The sequence below is a fragment of the Oratosquilla oratoria genome, chromosome 22 (genome assembly GCF_046742065.1).
Source record: "Oratosquilla oratoria isolate Oo_2021 chromosome 22, ASM4674206v1, whole genome shotgun sequence".
In the NCBI taxonomy this organism is placed as follows: Eukaryota; Metazoa; Arthropoda; class Malacostraca; order Stomatopoda; family Squillidae; genus Oratosquilla; species Oratosquilla oratoria.
Genome location: NC_134798.1, coordinates 18,985,856 through 19,013,355, shown reverse-complemented (window position 1 = coordinate 19,013,355; position 27,500 = coordinate 18,985,856).

The window sequence follows — 27,500 nt, the reverse complement described above, 5'->3', positions numbered from 1 at the left end:
ACTCTTCGAAAAGAACAGCAGCAAATTCAAGGTCAGTAAACTTGGTGTTACCAATAGATGCTCCGCATCGACATTGATCGGAAACTGTCCATACAGGCGTGGAAAAATACTGGGGCGAGGACACACCCTTGCCTTACTCCTGAATTAACAATAAAGAAGCTAGAAACGCCTCCTCCATACTTTACAGCACTCTGTGTTCCAGAGTATAAGCCAAACGTCAAGTCTAATAACATCATTCACTATGTAGAAAATATCTTCTCAAGGATGATATGAAATACTACAATCCGCGTTACATATCACAAATATTGCCCCATTATAGACAATAGATATTAGAAGAAAAAGAAATGGTATTAGCCTGCATCAAAACACAACCATTATACTAACAGATTCCAAGTTTTCCAAACAGTACGTTCTTTACATGACAATAGTACCGGGCCAAACTTACATGTTGCGGGCCCAGACGATGAATAAAACAAACATCTCAAACTTTGATTTCAAGTACTCTATGAAGGTGTAAATAAAAAAGTAGTTTGGGAAAAATGGAGACTAAGGAGAATATGAACTTCAATGCGAGTAAGTTAAAGGCGAAAAGAAAGACCAATGTTGATGGTAAAAACAATCAGTGAATGCAAGAAATCTACAATAAGCAAAGCTGAAACTCGAGTATTAAGTGAAGAGTGGTAAAGAATTAAAACGATATTTTGAAATAATGAAACAGAAGTATCGATACATGAGAAAATAATTTGTACCTAAGATCAAACTGTGCAAAGTAGACAAGGATGATGATAAGAGTATTCTCATGAGAAACAATTAGAGTTTAATTTGATAAAAAATAAATTGTAATGAAAAAATTGCATCATAAACTTCAGTCCCTTAATTGAAAAATTTATGACAGCAGATATTTTATGATACTAATATAGAAGGGGTGAATTACGCGGTACTTTACAAGTCTTTCAAGTACTCGTATTTCATAAATTCTCGCGTTGCTAATTCGTTTTCACCCCGTTACTCTTGTAGTTTTATTTTGATATTAATAGACTACGCTTTGAGTTATAAGCTTGAAGAAGCCTTAACTTTACTCCAACTCCGGTTTTCAAATTCCAAAGTTGTTCCTTACTTTTTCCAGTTGAAGTCGCCTCTGTATAATTAGTTTACATTTCTAATTGCCATTTGCTACCACATATATTACGTCTTTTCTTTTGTCCTTTTGTTTGATTTCGCGTTCTAGTTTTCCTTATATTTATGTGTACGGCAATGTATGTATTATGCTGATTTATTTCTTGAATATAATTTCTGACTTATTCCTTGTGTAGGTATTTAATGGGTGCAGTTTTAGTATGTGGCCTACCATTTGTGTGTGGCCTAAGAATTTTTTTTTCTCTGGTATAGTATGCGGCCGACCTATTCAATGCACCGAGGAACGCATTTAGCTCTGCAGTATACATAGCTTGTAATTTTGAAGTAATAACAGTTCTCCGTCTGTGTTTACTTTGTCATCACTGTTCAACAGAGGTACATTTTTCAGATTTTACCATTATGTTTTAATGTTGTTTTTTAAAGTGATGCTATATTCTAATGATTTGTATATATTTCTCATATTTTTCATATTTCTTTTCAGTTAACCTTACCCATTCAAAGATGTTGCTCAGAGAATTTTATTTGACAACTGCTGCCAGTGATGAAAGTGCAACCTCATTTTTACGAGGAAAGGGTGTCCTACAGGAACAAGATTTGTGTGAGAAGTGCGATAGTCAGGTTAGGTAAGGTTAGGTTTAAATGAAAAAAAGTATTGTTGTTTGTTTAAATTTTTTCCTGAGGTAGGACACATTCAAATAGGGTAGGCCACATACCAAACCAGTTTCAAAAAGGTAGGCCACATACTAAAGCGGCACCATTTAATGTGTATATAGTTGGGGTGGTACGAAATATTGAAGGTCAGAATGCACAACGGGAGACAGTTTTTTCGTGTGGTAATTGTTATTGAGAATCGTAGTGTTTACCTTAGTTCGGTAACTTTCCCTAAGTGTTATTTTCTTCGATTCAAGAGCCTTTCCTGAAACTTTGAACCACGCCTATCATAACTTCAAATAAGATACGATTAAACGCCCCTCCTTTTATTTTGTCTATTAGATCTATGTAACAATTTCGGTTTAATAAATCGGGAATTACTTTGAGAAATTACTTAAGATAAAAATTAACCCGTGGCCTTCTGAGCTCTTTTCGAACTGGTATGAGTCCCTCGGAACTGTGCGTGCTAACGTCGGAACGGTGAGATTACCCTGAGCTCAGGACGAAGAAGGACCTCTTTTTTGGAAACCTTCCTCCTTGGGACCACGTCGTCAGTTCTGAGGGCCTTCAAGTTAAGAATTTCTGACTTCTAAAAGGGCAACAAATTTTAGAGAATCTTCGTTGGTTGAAACAAAGTGACCGGTAAGTTCTCTAAAGTAACAACTGATATTGTTAAACCGTAAATTTTCGTATTCGAAACTCCAAGAAGAGTAAAGGAAAAAGCATTCCCACGAAATATTTTTTTACCTTAAGCTTGAATTTACGCAACAAAAACGCTATTTTTCAACTCTGAATAAATCATCTGCACTTCGAATACGGCTTCGGCTATCGTCGGGAATCTTTGGAAGTGGGACGTATGAGTGGTCAAATATCGCTGCTTACATGCCATTGTTTGCCATTATTAAACATTGAATCTATTGAATAGTTATGAGAAAACGTAATAAATTATGGCCTAAAATTTCTCACAGCAAATTAGCAAAAATATTTCGTTGATAGACTCATTATGTGGCAATGATGTTTTTCTTACTCCAATTGAGTTTGGCTATTTATATATAAAAAAAAAAAAAATTCCTTAGTGCTTTGGGCAAAAAACATTCCGGATATCCTAATTTTGATGGTTGCGAGCACACCAGTTTTAACTCGGTGTCCAAGTGTTATGGGCTACATATCCTGAGGGCTCTTAGGTATAGACCTATAGTGTTCTGTAGCCAACACGTGGAGCGTCCCCTTGAAGACTCATGACCGCCAAGTACAGGACAAGACTATGGTCACCCCATAGCACGATACACATTTGATTAATTCATATTCATATAAATATATATATTCACTCCAGCAACTTTATTTATTTTGTAATCAAAATAAAAAATATTCCTCTGTGCTCTGTAACAAGGATATATATGTATTGTAAAATCTTTTTATAATATAAGTTGAGCGCAAATTTTCTTATATATATTTGTATGCTCGAGTTACATATATCTCTTTTGATAGCCTGGTTGGTAAGTTAATACGCCACTTGTCATGTAGTTGCTGGGTTCGAGTCCTTGATAGTACCGCATTTCAAAATCTGCATGTTGGCCTTTGATGGCTTAGAATTAAAGTGCATTGTGGTTGTTGAATATTATATATATATATATATATATATATATATATATATATATATATATATATATATATATATATATATATATATATATATATATATATATATATATATATATATATATATATATATATATATATATATACATATATATATATATATATTAGGTCCATTCAAAAAGTGTCCGACCTTAGTCTATAAAGAAAATGATTGTGTACATTTCACAAAATTTATCTAATTCCCTTCAAAGTACCCCCCCTTGGGAGTGCATACACTTCTCTCTGCGATGCTGCCACTGCTGGTAACATCTCTGGAAGGCCGAAATTGGATTGTTGTAGAGCTCTGCCGTATTTTTTTTATTTATTTTTTTTTTTTTCCTCTCTCGACTCAAAGCGCTTCCCTTTCAGGATTGTTTTCATTTTAGGGAACAGCCAGAAGTCACAAGGTGCCATGTCTGGAGAGTAGGGAGGGTGTCGAACAAGTGGAATGTTGTTCTAGGCCAAATAAACTTGGGTCAGGTGGATAGAAGGAGCAGGCGCAGTTATCATAGTGAAATTGCCAGTTTCCGGTTGCTTTCGTCGCACAGCATCACGAAGGTGTCGCAGAACCTCCAGATAGCACTCCATATTAAATGTTTGTCCTGCTGGTGCGTATTCGTGATGCACAATATCACTAGAGTAGAAAAAAAATCAACATCACCTTGGCGTTGCTGCGAACCTCTCGTACTTTTTGGGTCTTGGTGATGTCTGATGCTTCCATTGTAATGACTGAAATTTTGTTTCCGGTTCGTATCCATACACCCATGTCTCATCACCAGTGATGATGGTCATCATGAAATCAGAGTCACTGTTAGCACAATCAAGCAGGTCTTGTGCAATTTCCAGGCAGAGTTGTTTCTGCTGTTCCACCAGCAACTTGAGAACGAATTTCGCCGACACTCGTCGCATGGCCAGATCTTCTGTTAAAATGTATGAACTGATCCTGTGCTTATTCCTATTTCTCCGACAATCTCGTTGATAGTTAAACAACGGTTGTCCTCCACTATTCGACGAACATTCGTAATGAATTCTTTGTTTCTGCTGCTGGATGGCCTGCAAGTCCGTGGCTTGTTCTCAACTGAGGTTTGTCCTTGCTTGAAGCGTTTATACCACTCCTTTATCTGTGTTATTCTCATGGCTTCATCACCAAAGGCTTGCTGAATCTTTTGGTTAGTTTCCACTTGCGTATCACCAAGCTTGTAGCAAAACTTAATGCTCGATGCGTTCCGACACGTTGCGCAAGGACGACGATTCGACGAGCATGTCCTAGATATCTGCACTCTAGCCTTCACAGGCGGGAATTAGCGCTCACTGAAGCTGTTAAAATTTCCACGACGGCGCAGTAAGGATGCCGTCAACTACCACAAAAATGATTTGTTGAATGATAAGTTATTTTTTCTTTTATGGACATAGGTCGGATACTTTTTGAATGGACCTCGTTCATATATATATATATATATATATGTATATATATATATATATATATATATATATATATATATATATATATATATGCATATTACAAAAACAAAGGATTACAAAGGCGGAGCATGCCGACAGGAGACCTTTTGGTCCATATTTAGGTCGGATGCGAAAAAAACCATAATAATAATAAATTAATAAATAAAAACTATAATAATATAAATAACAAATAAAATACATAGATAAATGCATAGGTATTGTTAAATAATAACCAAACAGGTAAATAGAAAATAATAATAAATTGACATATAACTAATAATAAATGAGAATCAAACAGACAAATGATAACAAAGCAAAAACAAATAATATAAGATAAATGATAATCATTACAGCATCTTACTTAGGTGTTTATCTAAATAATTCTTAAAGCTTCGAACTGAACTATATTGCACTGCCTCTGCAGAAAATTTATTCCATTCATTAACTACACGGTTGGCGAAGTTGTTTCTACCCACTTCCAAATTGAATCTATTTCCGGACAGTTTGAGACCCTTGTTTCTTGTTTGATTCTCATTCAGTGTGAAAATTTGGTCACTTTTGATGTTGTCAATTCCCTTTAGAATTTTAAAGACCTGTATCAAGTCACCTCTGAGTCTATGCTTTTTTAGTGAAAACAGATTCATATGTTTTAGTCGATTTTCGTATGATTTATTTTTGATATTTGGAATCAGTTTTGTGGCTCGCCGTTGTACTTTTTCCATGTCTTTAACGAGACTCGGTGACCATACGGAAACAGCATATTCCAAATGTGGACGAACTAACGATTTATATAGCTTGTTAATGAGTGATGGACTTTTGAAGTCAAAAGATCGCGCAATCAGTCCCAGAATCTTATTTGCTTTCTCAGAGGCTGAAATACACTACTGATGATTTGAGATCGTTACTGATAATTACGCCGAGATCTTTTTCACTATTCATTTTTATTAACGAATTTCCAAATAACTTGTAATCGTACTTACTGTTATTTTTTGTGCATGTGCATTACCTTGCACTTACTTGTGTTAAATCTTATGAGCCAATTTTCAGACCATTGCTGTAACTTATCTAAATCCTCTTGAATATCTAATTGATTTAAGTGATCATTTGCCATTCCGCACAGTTTTGTATCATCAGCAAATATGGAAACAGTAGATTTTAGTCCATGGTCTATATCATTTATATATACTATGAATAGAAGTGGCCCAAGAACGGAACCCTGAGGACACTTGTAATATTTTAACATCTAGATGTTTTTCCATTTAAAACAACTTTCTGTTTTCGATTATTCAACCAACTACTAGTCCAACTTATAGGCTACCACTTATTTCGTGTGAAGCTAATTTAGTAAGTAGTCTTTCGTGGGAGACGGTATCAAAAGCTTTTGCAAAGTCTAGGTATATTGAATCTATATTGTTTATTTTGTCATAATTCGAGATAACTGTATTGTAGAAGTCGAGTAAGTTAGTCACGCAAGAAGGTTTTCGTCTGAAACCATGCTGGCTATCATTTATCAAACGGTTACTTTCAAAATGATGTTCGATAGCATCTCTGATGATAGTTCCATTATTTTTCCTACGATTGAAGTCAAACTTATAGGCCCATAGTTATTTGGTTTATATATTTTTTTCACCTTTTTTGAGTATGGGAGTAACATTAGCTAGCTTCCATTCTCCTGGGGTATCTCCGAATATGATGGATTTCTTGAAAATAATTTCTAATTCCTTGGATGCCAACCGTCAGGTCCTGGTGTTTTATCAACTTTGAATTTCTCTATACACCTTTTAATTCTAGCTTTTGTTATATTTACCGTAGTGAGTATATATATATATATATATATATATATATATATATATATATATATATATATATATATATATATATATATATATGCAATAAAAACACTAGGAGCGTGTGTTCACAAATGCGTTTACTTTTCCTAGTGGTTACTTACGCATATATATATATATATATACATATATATATACATATATATATATATACATATACATATATATATATATATTTATATATATATATGTATATATTTATACATATATATATACCCCATCTGGGGTATTGGCTGCATGTTGGAAAAGTAGCATGCAGTTCATAGAGAAATGATGACACTTTTAATATACTGCGACTGTCCCTCCGTTATGCTGTCCCCCCACGCATTGTTACTATCCTGTACCATTTCTCTCAATATTAATTTTTTTTTTCGCCTACCCTGTGGTGGGGAAAAATGCTGCCACCAAGTCTTCCCACTTGAGTCGTACGAGGCGAAAAAAAAAAAGCGGGACGGGGATAGGACTAGGAATCCTGTTACCTGTAGCCCCACAGGGGACATTCCTAAAAAAGTAAAAACATAAGAAAGTCTAGGAGTTTCCCAACCAGTACCCTAAGGTTTGGGTCTTTTAATGTGCATGGATGTGGTACAGATGAGAGTAAAAGGGAAGAGATAGGCAGTATGTTTGCGAGAAGAAAGATGGATGTGTTGGCATTGAGTGAAACTAAGTTGAAAGGGATGGGAGAGTGTGATTATGGGAATGCAGTTGGGTGGTTCTCAAGAGTGAAGAGAGGACGAGGGAGAGAAGGGGTGGCTATACTAGTAAGTGAAGAGATAAGTAAGCGGGTAGTGGAGTGGAAGGAGTTTTTTTTCAAGGTTAATGTGGATGAAGGTGAAACTGGGAAGGGAGATTTGGGTTTCTGTAAGTGCGTATGGACCTGGTAGTGAGAAGAGCGTAGAGGGGGAGGCTTTTGGATGGATTTAAATGAGTGCATAGAGGGATTAGGGAGAAATGTCAATGTAGTGGTGTTGGGAGGCCTTAGTGCTAGGGTAGGAAAGGAATCAATAGACTGAGTGATTGGGAAGTATGGAGTTCCAGGAAAAAAATTGTAGTGAAGTGTTGATAGTAGAGATGTGTCTCGAAAGAGAGTTGATGATGGCAAATACAGTGTTTAGGAAACTCAAGCATAAGTATACATGGGAGAGGGTGGTGGATAGAAGGGTGGTAGATAGAGCGTTAATGAGATATATAGTGGTGACCAGGAGTATTGTAGGAAGAGTTAAGGATGTACATGTTCTAAGGAGAGAGAGTGGGGGAATATCAGATCATTTTTTGGTGGGAGGTAAGTTGAGAGTGGAGAATAGGTGGAGAAAGAGGAAAAAGGCAGAAGGTATGGAGGTAATTAGAGTGAACTGCTTAAATGAGAAAGAAAAGGAAAAGGAGTATAAGAAGAAGCTGAGAGAGGAGTGGGAGGGAGTGAAAGATAGATAGAACTAGGAATGGAGGAGGAATGGGGATGGTTCAAGGAGGGAGTCATAAGGTTGCAAAGATGGTGTGTGGAACAAGGAGAACGGAAGGAAATAAAGAGAAGCGTATTGAGAGGTGGTATGAGGAAGCAAAGGAGGGTGTAGAAGAGAAGAAGCAGGCTTTCATAGATTGGTTACAAATTAGGACGAGGGAATCATATGAGAGGTACAAAGTAAAGAGAAGAGAAGTTAAGCATAAGATAAAGGACGCAAAGAGGAGAGCAGATATAAAATGAGGTAAGAGTATGACAAAAAATGTTTTTGAAAGAAATGAAAAGAGGAAGAGGAGGTGAATCAAGTAGAGAAGAAAAGGTAAAAGGTGCAGATGGAGACATGATAATGGAAGAGAAGGCAGTGAGAGGAAGTTGGGCAGAGTATTTTAGGGAATTGCTAAATGTGGAGGAGGCTAGGGAGGGAAAAGTAGTTGCAGTGGAGGCGCTAAGAAAATTATCATAATGGGTGAGGAAAATGGAGGAGAAATAAGGAAAGATGAAGTGAAGGCAGCTGTTAAGATGATGAGAGCAAGTAAGGCACATGGGTTGGATGGATGTCATGCAGAGTGTCTGAAAAAAGGAGGTACAATGATGGTGGACTGGCTGGTGAGGTTATTTAATGTTTGTTTAAGAGAGGGTAGAGTAGGACTGGAGGAGTGCCTGTATAGTTTCACTTTACAAGGGAAAGGGGGACAAGTGTGAGTGTAGTAGTTTCAGAGGGATCAGCTTGTTAAGTGTAGTTGGGAAGGCTTGTGGGAGGGTCTTGATTGAGCGGATTAGGAGAGGAATAGAGGGAGTAATTGGTGAGAAACAGTGTGGGTTTAGGGCAGGTAGGGGTTGTGTAGATCAGATTTTTGTGGTAGGACAGGTATGTGAGAAAGCTATAGGAAAAGGTAAGGATGTATTTTGTGCTTTTATGGATATAGAAAAGGCTTATGACAGGGTAGAGTGGAAGGCACTATGAGAGGTAATGCAGATATATGGGAGAGGAGGAAAACTGTTAAGAGCAGTCAAGAATGTTTAAGAGAGTAGTCGAGCTTGTGTTAGTATTAGAAATGGAGAGAATGAGTGGTTTGAGGTAAAGATGGGACTTCGTCATGGATGTGTTATGTCGCCTTGGCTGTTTAATTTATACATGGATGGGGTGGTGCGAGAGGTGAGTGCAAGGGTAGTGGGTCAGGGATTGGAGATGGAGATGAATGGAGAATGGTTGTGTATGGATGATGCTGTGATCTATGAGGGGGAATGGGTGGGGGATGGGGATGAGGTAGTATGTATGAGAATGGGAATGGATGGGAGTGTTTTTTTGGCTACCTCCCGTGTAAGGGGAAGGATAGCCTTTGGTATATGTATGTATATATATGTATACATATATATATATATATATATATATATATATATATATATATATGTGTGTGTGTGTGTGTGTGTGTGTGTGTGTGTGTGTGTGTGTATGGCTTTCACATCACCGTGAAACAAATTATGCAAAATTACCCTAGAAAAAAATTAAAACATTAAGCACTTTCGTATATATATACATCGTCAGACAAGTTGTATGAGGAAATGGTGGAGAAGGGTTAATTGTAACATCAAGAGCGAACGTGGACGGCAGAACCATAAAGGAATGGGACATGTGTCCTCAAGACTGAGGAAAGATGCATGACTTTAATTTTCCCTTCCTTCCTGACATCAGTAGGTCGGCCTGGCGGGTACGTCTTAACATTTACATCGATTAAAATCTTATCACTCTTAAAATGTCGATAAGTCATGTTACAGTTGTTATCATGCGTGTCTGAGGTATGACTCAATCACGTTTCTCTCATACAGACTCCTGGACCTCGCTATGATCTTATCCCTTAACCAAACGGTGTGGTGATTGTTTAATGTTTTGTGTTGAAACAAAGCATTATTTTCTTGGGCCGATTTTAAACTATTTATGGTGGGAAATTCTTGTTTCCAGGGTTTTCCGGGTTTGCCCTAAATAAAGTTTGTCACATTCATGACACGGAATCTTGTTATAACCTCCCGTCACTTTCAAGGCAGCTAGGAAACAATGTCTGTAATCTATCAATAGAAGCAAATGTCATGCCCTCTTAACATGCTTAGAAGTTTTCAAGATGAGTTTATGGACAATATTGATCATAATAGCTAGGGAGCCAAAGACCATTTTTAAACGAAACCTGACACAACGTGTTGTAAAAGGTTGTGGGGTATTTTTGGAAAGGGGAGACCTTCAGGAACATCATCCAGGTACACAACCTTGCAAACGAGCTGCTGGATTTGAAAAATAAGCCTTTGAAACAGAGTACCTAAAATGCGCGAATTTCCGAAAATGTGCGTTTCCAATTTATATGATGTCGGATTATCATTGTTTGTCATATGTTTACTTAAGTTACTTTGCATTTTCTTCAATGTGATGCTTATTATTATTATCATTATTATTATTATTATTATTATTATTATTATTATTATTATTATTATTATTATTATTATTATTATTATTATTATTATTATTATTATTATTATTATTATTATTATCATTATTATTATTATTATTATTATTATTATTATTATTATTATTATTATTATTATTATTATTATTATTATTATTATTATTATTATTATTATCATTATTATTATTATTATTATTATTATTATTATTATTATTATTATCATCATCATCATCATCATCATCATCATCATCATCATCATCATCATCATCATCATCATCATCATCATCATCATCATCATCATCATCATCATCATCATCATCATCATCATCATCATCATCATTATTATTATTGTTGTTGTTGTTGTTGTTGTTGTTGTTGTTATTATTATTATTATTATTATCATTATTATTATTATTATCATTATTATTATTATTATTATTATTATTATTATTATTATTATTATTATTATTATTATTATCATTATTATTATTATTATTATTATTATTATTATTATTATTATTATTATTATTATTATTATTATTATTATTATTATTATTATTATTATTATTATTATCATTATTATCATTATTATCATCATCATCATCATCATCATCATTATTATTATTATTATTATTATTATTATTATTATTATTATTATTATTATTATTATTATTATCATTATTATCATTATCATTATTATTATTATTATTATTATTATTATTATTATTATTATTATTATTATTATTATTATTATTATTATTATTATTATTATTATTATTATTATTATCATTATTATTATTATTATCATTATCATTATTATTATTATTATTATTATTTTTATTATTATTATTATTATTATTATTATTATTATTATTATTATTATTATTATTATTATTATTATTATTATTATTATTATTATTATTATTATTATTATTATCATTATTATTATTATTATCATTATTGTTATTATTATCATTATCATTTATTTTTTATTATTTTTTATAGTTTGTTGTTTTCATGCCATAGATATACTTACATGCACCTTTACTATGCCTATACATAACAACGCACAAACGAGTCCTCGTAATATGCCAACAGATACTGCAGCACGTAGTTGGAGTCGTGACACCTCTGGCCGTAGGGAATTCGTATCACCTTTATAACCAACACAGAAGTAAAGAGCTCATCATATTGAACAACCGATTGGGACAAGGCATCAGTTATGATAGCCTTCAGCGACAACTCACCTCAAAGAGTGCTGCAGTTTTCGAACAGACACAAGAAGATGGGGTCTATGTACCAGATATGATGTCAAAAGACAGAGAAATAATGCAAGTTTTCGCGATGGACAACTTGGATTGGCATAACAAGACCTTGGCAGGTGGGAGTTTTCACGCTACAACGGCAATTGCAGTGGAGAATGTAAAAACTCCAAATGCTGCAACAAGTGCCACTCTCAGCATTCCATATCACAAGCAGAGGGATCGAGCTCTGTCGAAACAAGAAGAAGAACCAATGCCACCGTGTTACCTGATAGCGAATAAGAAAGGGCGGATGCCAAAAAAAAAAAAAAACACAAAAAAAAACACGTTATGCAGATCTTACGACCGAAAATGAAAATGACTTGGCTGCCGATCTCCTATTTATTTGGCGGCTCTGTAGAACACAGTTCTATTCCACTCATAATACGGAAGATTCCACGGCGAAACCCAACCTCCCGAGCTTCCCAGCACTCTGTGCAAGGCTGTATGACCAACAGGAATCCAGTATAGTTTCTCACCTACCACTCATACCATTATCACCCACAGACTCCTCTGTTCTGATGGAAGAAATGTCGCGCCTTGTCAGAACGTCAACCAAACTTGGCAATGAGTGGACGATTATAGCTTGTGATCAAGCAACTTACGAGCTGGCTAAGACCATAAAGGAAGCTAACCCTGATAAGTTCAGCAAAGAAGTTTTACTTTTGGGTGGATTTCATCAAGCGCACAACTTCATAAAGGCGATTGTGAAGATCATGCGTGAAAGCGGTATCGAAGATATCCTGGTCAGGGCGGGATTTTGTACAGAAGGCACAGCTAGAAAGATATTTGGCAGCAATGCCGAGTACTATCAAACACTTCATGCTCTCTGGCTAATCTCTGAGGACCTGTGGCGATTGATCTGGCAAGAATTCCAAGCCAAGCTCGAGCAACGGAACGATTCCTGTCTGACAGATGACATCACCAGCTTAACACAGAAACTTCTCGACAACCAGCTGACTGGTCAGGAACAGTTGAACTTGATAAACAACGCACATGATCAACTTGTCACCCTGAACGAGCAACTTGTCTAGTTCCAAGATGTTCTATCCAAGCGCCCCACAGCCAATTACTGGCTCACCTTCCTAGAAATGTGTGACATCCTCTTCCGATTTATCTTCAACCAGAGACAAAGAAACTTGGTCGGACACCTGTGTGAGTCCGGTAAAATGCTCCCATATCTTGATGCCGCTGGACACTATAAATACGGGTAACAGTCGGAAATGAAAAACTTGCCGGAGATAGCTCCTAAAGTTCACAGCGCTCTCGTGGATGAAGCATTTGTAGCTCGACGATCCAATGGTCAACACAATGCTGTGCCGCTCGACATGCTTTTGGAGCAGACCTACAATGCCAATGCTAAAGAGAGCAGTGGTCTGTCTTAAAACATAATTGTGCATATCTGTTGTATGAGGTGCTGTTTTATCATATCTAAATAAAGATACATAAAATAACATCTTTGATAATCTTGTATTATATCTTGTATTATACATAGTTGAGGGGTTTTTGTCCTAGGGGGGGCTTTGTCCTTTTTTTTTTGTCTCGGGGGGGGGGGGTGTTAAAGCCTAGGGGAGTTTTGTCCTGGGAGTGTTTTGTCCTACACCCAAACCTGCCACCCCCGACCGAGTATGGGTGGGAACTGAAAAGCGGAGACTAAGTCCCCGTTTTGAGTGTAACCTCGTTATGGCCAAATCAGCTACACTCCCAAACTCACAGTTGCCCTTTCCTTTCATTTTAATTTCACTCAAAGCCAGCAAATCCATCTTTCTTCTCACAAACATACTGCCTATCTCTTCCCTTTTACTCTCATTCTCATGTGTACCACATACACGCACATTAAAAGACCCAAACCTTAGGGTACTGGTTGGAAAACTCCCAGACCCTCATATGCCTTTACTTTTTTTTTTTATTTTTTTTTTTTTTATTTTATTTTTTTTTATTTATTTTTTTTTTTTTTTTAGGAATGTCCCCTTTTGGGGCTACAGGTAGTAGGACTCCTAATCCCATCCCCCGTCCCGTTTTTTTGTCTCCTATTACGACTCAAATGGAAAGACTTGGTGGTAGCATTCTCTTCCCCCACCACAGGGTCGGCGAAAAAAGGAAATGAATATTCAGAGAAATGGCACAGGACAGTAACAAAGGGTTGGGGGACAGCATAACGGAGGGATAGTCGTAGTATAAAAGTGTCATCATTTCTCTATGAACAGAATTTTCCTCTGTCATAGACAAAATTATGTGTAGCTCTGGTCCGTAGGAGCGCCCCATATAGACCCTAAAGTATCAACTGCATGCTACTTTGCCACAATAACATGCAGCCAATATCTTGACCCTTCCTTAGAAATTCAGTTTTAAGCGGCTATCCTATGATATTTACAACTACAGTTGAGTTACCAATCACTCTAAATAATATGAAATTTTCTACGTTACCTTTTCCGTGTAGTTAAAGACTAGACTTTTAAATATAGTGCAATTCTTTTATCTAGATTACATAGCCTCCAATTAGATTGCCTCTTTATACCTGGAAATCTCTCTTACGAAAAAGGAAAACCTTCCCCAAAGCTCCCCTTACACAGGCATTATTAATGACAGTTCCTCTATCGTCATAAGTTAGGTGTCTCAACCACCACAACAGAATCATTAGCCCCCACTACAACATCAGTCTCTTCACCACTCTCCAACAGCCAATCCACCCATTATCACACCCTCTTAAGATAAACCCAAACATGGTGACATAAAATTGCTGTTAGCCATAGAAGAGACAATTCAGCCAGGTGAATTAAAATTCATTCATACATATCTTCCTAATGCCCAACAAGACTAAGAGGAAATACTTTATCCCACTTCAGCCAAAGTAAATAATCTCATGCTACACCCAACCTAGGATAAAGTCAAAGAAGGTAAAATCCCCTCACAATCATTGGAAATACTCTATCTTCCCCATTTGAGACTAGACAAACATACATTCCTTGGCAAAGCTTCTTTGTACATTACGCCCACACAAGAAACTTACGTGCCGAACTTCAATGTCACCAACGCTTCCACAGTTGGTACTAGCCATCAGCCCTGATGACTGGAACCCTATTGACTTCTCAGAAGCGAAATTCTAAGTTCTAGACATTTTGGTTATTGAAAATAAAGCCATCAAACTGAGCAACGTGCCCCTAGGGACGACTTCAACCGTGAAACACAACATTAGAATAGCTCCACATACAACACCAATATACACCCTTGCTTTCAGGATATTTCAAAGTAGAAAATTACAGATATCCGTGAACATTAACGCCATATTAGAACAGAGAATCATTCAACATTTCCATTCTCCATGGAGCCCCACAATGTTCCTAAGAAAGATGGTAAAATTAGATTTGTAATATATTTCAGAGAAGTAATCTTGGTCACAACCCCTGACTAATTACCATTGCCGGTAATGTCGGATATCCTGTAATTCATGGGTAAAGAAAACTCAGTGGCCTCATCACTTAGCCTCAAATCAGCCTTCTGGCAGATAGAATCGACAGAAGACTCTAAACATGCCACAGATACTAGAGATCACGAGTTCAATCGTAAGCCCTTCGGTCTTAGGAATACTTTAAGCATCCTACAGAGTCGTATGAACCACCTGTTGAAGGACATGATATAGAAATCTTTATTTGTCTATCTAGATAATTTGATCGTATTCACACCAACAATAGAAGAACATATGTACACCTGGCATTATATACTAGACGCTATTACAAGAGCTGGTATGAAAATCCAACTCTCCAAGTATACCTTTCTGAAGAAAGATTGCAATTCTTAGGACGCAAGTGGACAAGGAAGGTATATACACCTACTCTTATAAGATTAATGCCATCCTTACCTTTCCTACTCTTACTGATGCAGACAAAACAAGATGTTTCATAGAGCTCTGTGCACACTATAGACACTTTGTGAGAGAATTCTTAAAAAAACAAACAAGCCATGAAGTTCTCTTACAAAGGCATTTCTTTCAAATAGGATAACGAGGAAGAAGAAAGCCTTCAACAACTAGAACAGGCGCTATGCAATGCTTCCATTCTGACATTTCCAGACTTCTCGAAAGACTTCTCCCTTCTTACCTTCTTACCTTCCTACCAGCCTCCTGTTAAGCATTAAAGCTTGTCAGTCGTTCTGCCTTATGTAGCCCCTCCATCTGATCCTGTCCTCATATAGATGCTGGTGTTCGATGTCTTCAAGATTCTCTCCCCTGGCTTCCACTGCTCTGTTAATGTTGTCCCTCCACCTCACTCTGGGTCTACCTACTGGTCTTGTTCCTTCAGGTCTCCACTCATAATATTTTCTTGGATATCTGTTGGTGTTCATTCTTTTCTTATGACCAAATCATTGTAGTTGTCCTTTTTCAATGAATTTTAGGATATTTTCCACTCCTAATTCTTGTCTGATGGAAACATTCCGAATTCTGTCTCTTCTGGTGACATTCCTTATTAATCTTAAAACTTTAATTTCTGTTGCTTGAATTTCATTTCCAACCTTGGTGGTAAGCGACCAAGTCTCGTGCCCATACGTAAGTATAGGTCGTAGAATGCTTCTCCCTGAACACAAAATTTTCTAAGATAGGAATTTGAGTAATCATCCAAAAAATAAGACACATGGAGAGCAAAGAATGATAGCATATGTAAACCGGATGGTTAACCCTGCAGGGGTTCAACCCTTCAGTAGAATACATCAAAAAGAAAGCAAACGTAGTTGCTGACTACCTTGGCAGGAACACATACAGTTCATAATTCACAGTTCACAGTTCCATTTACTCAGTACTAAACCCCCTGTCCGTATACTGGAACTATACTTAGAAAATTACGTGCTCATCAGAACAATGTTGGAAAATAATAAACAATTATTTCCTCGTCGATGGTCAAACGAATTTTGTTTACTGTGCTTGATAGCCATATCGCTGGTCACCCTCGCAGAGATAAATGCCTGACGAAAACGAGGAGGTCCTACTACGGACCCTCAATGAGGACAGACATAGGCCACGTAGAGCTCTGGGACACAATAGCAATTGGCCTGTTGAAACTAACCCCCCCCCCCCCAACTGTCTACCTTCCTTCGGATTGTAACAACCAAGGTAGAATATAAAATATCAAATATTACTATTCACAATCTCAAACCAAAACGTAAACCAGGAACGCCAACATATCTAATAATTCCGGAACTACAGTCCCACTATGGGTGATGTGCATTACCTCAATGTCTTACCTACATAAGCTAGACCAAACTAGGGAAGATGGCATGCGCTACAAACAATTACTCCTATCAGAGCCTTAAGAACGTCGCCCTGCGATTCATCACGGACATGAATTAGGGGGACTTCAGAACCTCTGAATCACTGCAACACTTGGCCAACATTCGTCCATTAAACTAACACAAATACACGCTGCGCACCAAACACATCGAAAGATCTTACGTCAAACATGAACACCTGACACGCCACATCACAACAAGGCCACATTCTACAAATTTACTGTCATCTGCGCCGTTCCCTCCACTGCTGTATGCGATGATTAGCAGGCGTTAACACATCTTTTTACCAGCTTAGGCGGATCGTGACCAGACGTACCGAGATGTGCTGGGTCCTGTTTGACTGAGTACTACGGATATGACTCTATCTGGAACAAGCGGCAAACGTGAGGAAAAGTAGCAGGTTCTCAGTGCATGTGCTATGGCTGACCAGGCATCGGTCTTTGTTGGATATATTAATTCGTTTTGTGTGCTCTACTCATACTTGTCTTCCTCTCACCTGGAAAACAGCTCCGCTACTTTAGAATATCTGTTTCGTCGGAAGGAGACATACTATGACTCATATATTATAATATAATCCATTGTATGAACACCAGCATAAAGGCACTAACTTTCCCTCCGTGGCACACACACACAAGCACACCGCAAACAAGAAACACGACTACAGACAAGCATCTCCATGTGTTTTTCTCCGTCTGGGGTATTGGCTGCATGTTATTGTGGCAAAGTAGCATGCAGCTGATACATTAGGTTCTATATGTGGTGCCCCTATGGATTAGAGCCAAACATCGTTTTGTCTGTGATAGAGTAAGTCTCTGTTCATAGAGAAATGATGACACTTTTATTATATTGCGACTGTCTCCCCGTTATGCTGTCCCCCCACGCATTGTTACTGTCCTGTACCATTTCTCTCAATATTCATATCCTTTTTTCGCTTAACCCCGTGGTGGGAAAAAAGAATGCTGCCACCAAATCCTCCCACTTTAGTCGTACGAGGTGACTAAAAACGGGACGAGGATAGGATAGAACTAGGAATCCTGTTACCTGTGGCTCCAAAGGGAACATTCCTAAAAAGTAAAGGCGTAAGAGGGTCTAGGAGTATTTTAGGGAGGTAAATGCAAGGATAGTGGGTCAGGGACTGGAGATAGTTAGAAAATGAAAAAAGTGGGAGATAAGCCAGTTGTTGTTTGCTGACGACACTGCGCTTGTGGCAGGATTAGAGGAGGGGTTGAGGAAGTTAGTGACAGAGTTTGGGAAGGCGTGCGATAGAAGGCAGTTGTAGATAAACGTGGGTAAATGTAAGGTGATGAAATGTACAAAGGGAGGGAGTGGCAGCAGACTGGAAGTGAGTATTAAGGGAGATAGACTGGAGGAAGTGGATAGTTTTACAATACATACTTGGGTGCGAATGTGGCAGGAAAAGGAGGAGTGGAAATGGGGGTAGAATGTAGATTGAGAGAAGCGAGTAAATGCCTTGGGGGATTAAAAAGTATAATGAATAATAGACATTTGGGAATGGATGCTAAGAAGAGACTGTATGAAGGAGTGATTGTGCCGACAGTACTGTACGGAGCAAAAACATGGAATATAAGGTAGGAAGAGAGGAGGAGTTTGAATGTGTTTGAAATGAGGTGCTTGAGAAGTATGTTAGGGGTTACTAGTCTGAATAGAGTGAGAAATTAGGGGATGAGGGGGAGAACAGGGGTGGAAAGGGAGTTGGGAGATAGGGTTGATGAAAGAGCATTAGGATGGTTTGGACACATGGAAAGAATGAGTGAAGAAAGATTAGTAAAAGAGGTGTGGAAGGCAGATGTGGAAGGAGTGAACATAAGGGGTCGACCTAGGATGAGATGGATGGATGGGGGTAAAAGGGGCATTGGGAAAGAAGGGAATGTCTGTTGAGGAAGGACGGGAGAGGACAGAAGATAGGGGTGAATGAAGTTGGTTGTGTATGGATGATACTGTGATGGATGAGGGGGAGTGGGTGAGGGATGGGGGTGAGGAAGTATGTATGAGAAATAAAAAGACGCAGCCTGAAGGGAATTCTCCCCGTCTTCTCCTTTTCTACATGAGGGGACGGTGAGGGTGGGGGGTCACCGATTTAATGAAGCAACCTTGCTGTGGATGTGCTGTGTTTTGCAACACTGCTTCTGACCGAGGGCAGTGGACAAGATGCAAGGATGACCCGTCATCCAGGAGGTGCCAAGATAAGAGAGAGGGAAAGAGGGTAGAAGGGAGTGGAGTATGTAGGGGATGGAATGAGTGGGAGTGTTTTTTATGCCTTTTTTTTTGGGGGGGGGCTACCTCCCTTGTAAGGGGGAAAAGCCTTTGGTATATGTATGTACTAACTTTCTTTTCTACTACATCGCCTTATTTCAGTTAACCTACCTCTAAAAACCTTTCCATCTTTCTGACTGTCCCTACGACTTAGCCTCTGACCCCTTTCCTAACTTCATTGGTTGAGATCTTGGTTGATAAACATTCCAAAAAGAATCCCCTCACAAGGTACCTTGAGAAACAAACACCGATGCAGGCCCCCTTGACCACGCCTAGACCTCTTGAACCACACACAAAGCGCTTATTGGCAATAACCACTTTTTCATACCATTACCCTTCATTTTCTTACAGACCATTCTTCATCTCCCACAAAATCCGATCCTGCGAAAGTAGATGGTCTGTTCTTGACAGTCCATGTCCAGTCTACTGAAGAAGGCCCAAGAGGCTTAAACGTCTGGTTCTGAATAAAACTCTATACTCCTGTCTTAAAGATTCATTTCCACCTCATCTCAACGTTCTATCAATTTTCACTTACAATTTACATTCCCCTTCCCCATGTACACATTAAAAAACCTCACTAATCAATCCACTACAACTGTTTCTCCCTTTGTCAGACACTCCGCATGACATCTATCCAACCGAGGTAACTTAATAGCATTCATCTTTTCTAATATTCTTTATACCTTATCGTTTGCCTTGTCATTTTCCTCTCTCATCATAGGAATTTTCCTTGTTCGTCTCACTACCACAATGAATCCCTCCCTCCCTAACCTCTTCCATATTCAACAATTCTGCCGCTTAGCTCAATCATTTTTTTTTTCAACTTATATCTTATTTTACGATAAAGAATATTTTTCTTGTGTTGGGACGTCCCATAAGAGGACTGACGAAAAATATATTTAATGATGTATCATTGATTTCATCTGTGAAACATCATAGCAAAGATCTGCAAATTCCTCAAGTAGCCTGAAGACATCCTCTACTTGTGAAAGTGTAAATGAGCACTTTCGAGCTTAGGATTCGCCAAAATATCGCTGTTTGGTAGACTAATGTTTCGCATTAATTTTTTGTTGTATGCTTTTTTATACTATTCACAGGAATTAATCTTCCTGATTTTCTTTTCTTTGTAATAGACAACACATCGTTACAGTTGCTTTTTCCAAAATCTTGAATGGCCTTTCAAATTTTGCAATTGTGGCAGACCCTCCAACTGGTACTCGCACAAATACCTGACCCCTGATACAAAAAATTCTTACGGCAGATTTTCTATAAATAAAAATCTGTTTAATTTTCTCTTGTGTGGATTCTAAGCTATTTTGGGAAAATTCTTTTACTTTGGATAGCCTTCGTCTTAAGTTTTTAACATAAGTTTTAACATTAGCGTCGTTATCACCTTTATTGATCGATCAAAAATTTCTAAGGAACTCCTAGCCTGGTAAACAGATACAAAATCATTGGCTAAGTAAAATATTATTCCCTGCTGTGAAATGCAAATAGTAAGCTTTCGTCCCATTCCCTTTGAAACTAGTTACAAAACTCAATTAACATGCATTTGAGGATTTGGTGAAAACATTCCAATACACCATGAGACTCAGGATGATAAGGAGACGCCTTCATTTACTCCTTAAACTAGAAGAATATTAGATAATTTCTTGACAGACCGTCAGCCATTGTACCTTGGAGCCAGAGGTCTTTTGTAAGAACCAATACATCAAATCAATCGATGAATTGCTTTTCCTGCTTGTGTGCTGTAGTATTGCTGCATGTGTAAATTTATTAGAATTTGGAGAACTCTATTTACATATTTTTCTATGCAGTATATGTGAGCATTGTGACGTATTTTTCTTATCTTTTGGGTTTTGAAATTTAGAACTGACTCAGAAACTTGTTCAAACCCAACTGGTCGGTCAATCGCTCCCTATATGTCGTCTTGGAGCTCAATGGTGATGGCAACCAGCTGCCTTTATTCATGTTCTTCGGTACGTGTATTTGCTTTCTTGTTTCCTTGCCTTTTCGTTCTCTGATGGCTCCTGTGATTTGTCTTCAATTCCAAAGATCATGTTTCTCGTCTGCATTATTTGTGTGAAACTACATAGCCCGGAACCGTGATCGCGCGAGTACATGTATGTGTATCTGTGTGTGTTTCTGTGTATGAGTGTGTGTGTGTGTGTGTGTATGTATGTATGTATGTATGTATGTATGCATGTCTGTATGTATGTATGTATGTATGTATGTATGTATGTATGTATGTATGTATGTATGTATGTATGTATGTATGTATGTATACATATATGTATGTATGTATGTACATATGTATGTATGTACATATGTATGTATGTATGTATGTATGTATGTATATATATATATATATATATATGTATATGTACATATATATATATGTATATACATATGTTATATATATATATATATATATATATATATATATATATTTAAGATTATTTCAGACAAATGAGAGAGAATGTGGGTGGGGAAGGGCAAACGAAGATGTGTTAGGAATAGAGTTTATTGCCCTAACGTTGCGACCAACTTGGTCTTCTTCAGAGGACTACAGCATTACAAACGGATCACAATTCTTATATTCGTAGTGAGAGGGAACCCGCCAAGGTATGAGCGTCATGTTTTCCCTTTGGCTAACGATTTAATTATTAGGACACTTGCTGCTTTCGAGAGGCATTTAAATCCGTCTCTGTCGTTGTTGTTCTTGTTGGCGGCGATATGTGCAGCTTCCACAGTTTTTCTCATTTTCTTCTCAAATCCCTCGTGTAGAATTTCTGCGTTGTTCCAATCAGGTAGATGTCCACATTTGTCCAGGTGACGAACCAGGGAGTTAGATGTTCTATGAGCCCTGAGATCGTTTTTGTGCTCATTCAAGCGTTTATTGAACCCTCGACCTGACTCACCGAAATAAGATGATGGACAACCGTTGCATGGAATACGGTAAATGACACTGAGATTATTACGCATATTGTTATGTTTCTTAAATATTTTTCCTATTTTATTGGAAGATATTTTTGCTATATTTATTCCACCTTTTGACAAATAATCATCAATAGCTATGGTGTTTATAGAATTAGGGACAGAAATAAAATGAGACTTATCCTTTCCCGTGGTTCGGACGTTTGAGCCATCGTAGATCTTCTTGGCTTTCCTCGTTGTCCTGGTGATCAAACCTCCGGGGTATTTCAGCTTCCTAAAGGTATTCTTGATGTAAGTAAGTTCATCCTCTAGGAATTCTTCACTGCAGATACGAAAAGCTCTGAGAAAGAAACCTATTAGAACACCCGTTTTAACACGTCTGCTGTGTGCTGAAAAATAATGGACAAAGTCGTCCCTATTGGTGGGTTTCCTGTACACCGAGAAACTTACCTGTTGAGAACCTCTGTGTATCAACGTGTCTAAAAATGGTAAATTACACTCTTTTTCTAGTTCAACTGTGAATTGAATGTCTTTATTCACAGCGTTGAGTCTTCTCAACTTATTTTCTATATTAGTTCTTTTTGGCATCACCACGATTATGTCATCCACGTACCTTAACCAAGTAGTACCTCTTCCCATGATGTTGATGTATTTGTCCATTTCTATTACTTCCATGAATAAACATGCCATGACAGCAGATAATGGACTCCCCATTGCGAGACCTCTAATCTGTTTAAATTCAATGTTGTTAAACATAAAATAACCAAATTTGACACACATGGAAATAAGTTTTATATAATCAGATCTTGGGACTGGAAGGATATCATCATCGATATCTGTTGTTACTTTCTTCACTGCTTCTAGGGCATCAAAAACAGAAACATTTGTGAATAACGCTGTTATATCGAAGCTTGCCAACTTCTTATCACTTACATTCAGATCCTTAAGTCTCTGGATCAGGTCGGAAGAATTTCTTAAATGGGCCCCGCTGATGGAACCGATGACGTTTGAAAGGGGTTTTGCCAGACATTTCGCTAGTCTGTGCGGAGCGCTACCAATCCCTGAAGTTATGGGCCTCATGGGGATATTTACCTTATGTACTTTAGGAAGACCGTGCATTAACGGGGGTTTTGGAGCTTCTTCTAGTAATCCTAACAACTTTTTTCCCCTGGTTGATTTACGTAGGATTTTTCTCGCTTCTGTATTGAATCTTGCTGATTCTATATCAGCGTTGCCGGCCGGTTGTCTTTCGTATGTTGATTCATCATTCAAAAGATCGGACATTTTGTCCAGATAATCAATTTTATTTAAAATAATTACTCCGCCGCCTTTGTCGGCGTGGGTGATAATAATGTCATTATCATTACTCAAAGTCTGAAGGACTTCTCTAAATCTTTTGGGAATAACAAAACGATTACAATCGGCCAAGGCTTGGTAACATGTTATTACCCCTTGGGTGAAACCTTTATCAACTTCGTTCTCAGACCATTTATAATTATTGTTCACATAGCTATTGTTCACATAGCTATTGTTCACATAGCTATTGATGATTATTTGTCAAAAGGTGGAATAAATATAGCAAAAATATCTTCCAATAAAATAGGAAAAATATTTAAGAAACATAACAATATGCGTAATAATCTCAGTGTCATTTACCGTATTCCATGCAACGGTTGTCCATCATCTTATTTCGGTGAGTCAGGTCGAGGGTTCAATAAACGCTTGAATGAGCACAAAAACGATCTCAGGGCTCATAGAACATCTAACTCCCTGGTTCGTCACCTGGACAAATGTGGACATCTACCTGATTGGAACAACGCAGAAATTCTACACGAGGGATTTGAGAAGAAAATGAGAAAAACTGTGGAAGCTGCACATATCGCCGCCAACAAGAACAACAACGACAGAGACGGATTTAAATGCCTCTCGAAAGCAGCAAGTGTCCTAATAATTAAATCGTTAGCCAAAGGGAAAACATGACGCTCATACCTTGGCGGGTTCCCTCTCACTACGAATATAAGAATTGTGATCCGTTTGTAATGCTGTAGTCCTCTGAAGAAGACCAAGTTGGTCGCAACGTTAGGGCAATAAACTCTATTCCTAACACATCTTCGTTTGCCCTTCCCCACCCACATTCTCTCTCATTTGTCTGAAATAATCTTAAATATGTCGAGAGGTGGTGGAAGAGGTGAGATGTGGAAGGAATACAGCAGAAGGCAGCGGATCACAAGCCTTACACTCCGTAGGAGATTTCTCCTGAATTGCCTCGATGAGATGGTTCTCCCTAGATCGGCTCCGAAACAGCTAAGAAGTGATGAACACCCATTCACAGACAGCGCCAGGACATACTTAGAGGAATCCTGTGAAACGTTACAGGACAAGTTGGACGAAATCAGCGATGGTAAGAGAAAGGTAACCCTACCCTTCGGGCTGGTAAGTAGATTAAATAAGGATTATGTTGTACTAGAACAAAAACTTAAACGTAGGCTACTTTGGTTATGTAATAACAGTGATTGGAACAAATTGGAAAGGAATGACTTTGTGACCAACCTTTCAGACAGACAGCTATCTAAAGACGAGAAATTGGTACTGTCTTTGGGACTTAAATTTGATATAGGAGGAAAAGGTAAGGACTACAAGAGAAATGTGAACAATAATTATAAATGGTCTGAGAACGAAGTTGATAAAGGTTTCACCCAAGGGGTAATAACATGTTACCAAGCCTTGGCCGATTGTAATCGTTTTGTTATTCCCAAAAGATTTAGAGAAGTCCTTCAGACTTTGAGTAATGATAATGACATTATTATCACCCACGCCGACAAAGGCGGCGGAGTAATTATTTTAAATAAAATTGATTATCTGGACAAAATGTCCGATCTTTTGAATGATGAATCAACATACGAAAGACAACCGGCCGGCAACGCTGATATAGAATCAGCAAGATTCAATACAGAAGCGAGAAAAATCCTACGTAAATCAACCAGGGGAAAAAAGTTGTTAGGATTACTAGAAGAAGCTCCAAAACCCCCGTTAATGCACGGTCTTCCTAAAGTACATAAGGTAAATATCCCCATGAGGCCCATAACTTCAGGGATTGGTAGCGCTCCGCACAGACTAGCGAAATGTCTGGCAAAACCCCTTTCAAACGTCATCGGTTCCATCAGCGGGGCCCATTTAAGAAATTCTTCCGACCTGATCCAGAGACTTAAGGATCTGAATGTAAGTGATAAGAAGTTGGCAAGCTTCGATATAACAGCGTTATTCACAAATGTTTCTGTTTTTGATGCCCTAGAAGCAGTGAAGAAAGTAACAACAGATATCGATGATGATATCCTTCCAGTCCCAAGATCTGATTATATAAAACTTATTTCCATGTGTGTCAAATTTGGTTATTTTATGTTTAACAACATTGAATTTAAACAGATTAGAGGTCTCGCAATGGGGAGTCCATTATCTGCTGTCATGGCATGTTTATTCATGGAAGTAATAGAAATGGACAAATACATCAACATCATGGGAAGAGGTACTACTTGGTTAAGGTACGTGGATGACATAATCGTGGTGATGCCAAAAAGAACTAATATAGAAAATAAGTTGAGAAGACTCAACGCTGTGAATAAAGACATTCAATTCACAGTTGAACTAGAAAAAGAGTGTAATTTACCATTTTTAGACACGTTGATACACAGAGGTTCTCAACAGGTAAGTTTCTCGGTGTACAGGAAACCCACCAATAGGGACGACTTTGTCCATTATTTTTCAGCACACAGCAGACGTGTTAAAACGGGTGTTCTAATAGGTTTCTTTCTCAGAGCTTTTCGTATCTGCAGTGAAGAATTCCTAGAGGATGAACTTACTTACATCAAGAATACCTTTAGGAAGCTGAAATACCCCGGAGGTTTGATCACCAGGACAACGAGGAAAGCCAAGAAGATCTACGATGGCTCAAACGTCCGAACCACGGGAAAGGATAAGTCTCATTTTATTTCTGTCCCTAATTCTATAAACACCATAGCTATTGATGATTATTTGTCAAAAGGTGGAATAAATATAGCAAAAATATCTTCCAATAAAATAGGAAAAATATTTAAGAAACATAACAATATGCGTAATAATCTCAGTGTCATTTACCGTATTCCATGCAACGGTTGTCCATCATCTTATTTCGGTGAGTCAGGTCGAGGGTTCAATAAACGCTTGAATGAGCACAAAAACGATCTCAGGGCTCATAGAACATCTAACTCCCTGGTTCGTCACCTGGACAAATGTGGACATCTACCTGATTGGAACAACGCAGAAATTCTACACGAGGGATTTGAGAAGAAAATGAGAAAAACTGTGGAAGCTGCACATATCGCCGCCAACAAGAACAACAACGACAGAGACGGATTTAAATGCCTCTCGAAAGCAGCAAGTGTCCTAATAATTAAATCGTTAGCCAAAGGGAAAACATGACGCTCATACCTTGGCGGGTTCCCTCTCACTACGAATATAAGAATTGTGATCCGTTTGTAATGCTGTAGTCCTCTGAAGAAGACCAAGTTGGTCGCAACGTTAGGGCAATAAACTCTATTCCTAACACATCTTCGTTTGCCCTTCCCCACCCACATTCTCTCTCATATATATATATATATATGTGTGTGTGTGTGTGTGTCTGTGCGTGTGTGTGTGTGTGTGTGTGTGTGTGTGTGTGTGTGTGTGTGTGTCTGTGTGTGTGTGTGTGTGTGTGTGTGTGTGTGTGTGTGTGTGTGTGTGTGTGTGTGTGTGTGTGTGTGTGTGTGTGTATGTATGTATTTATGTATGTATGTACCGGGTGTGTATGTATGTGTGTATGTATGTATTTATGTATGTATTTATGTATGCATGTACCGGGTATGTATGTATGTGTGTATGTATGTATGTATATATGTATGTGTGTGTATGTATGTATGTATGTTTGTATGTATATATGTGAATGTGTGGACATGTGTATGTGTTTCTGTGGATATGTATATGTGTGATTCTGTGTATGTGTTTATGTATGTATGTGTATATGTGTATGTACATGTGTGTATGTGTATGG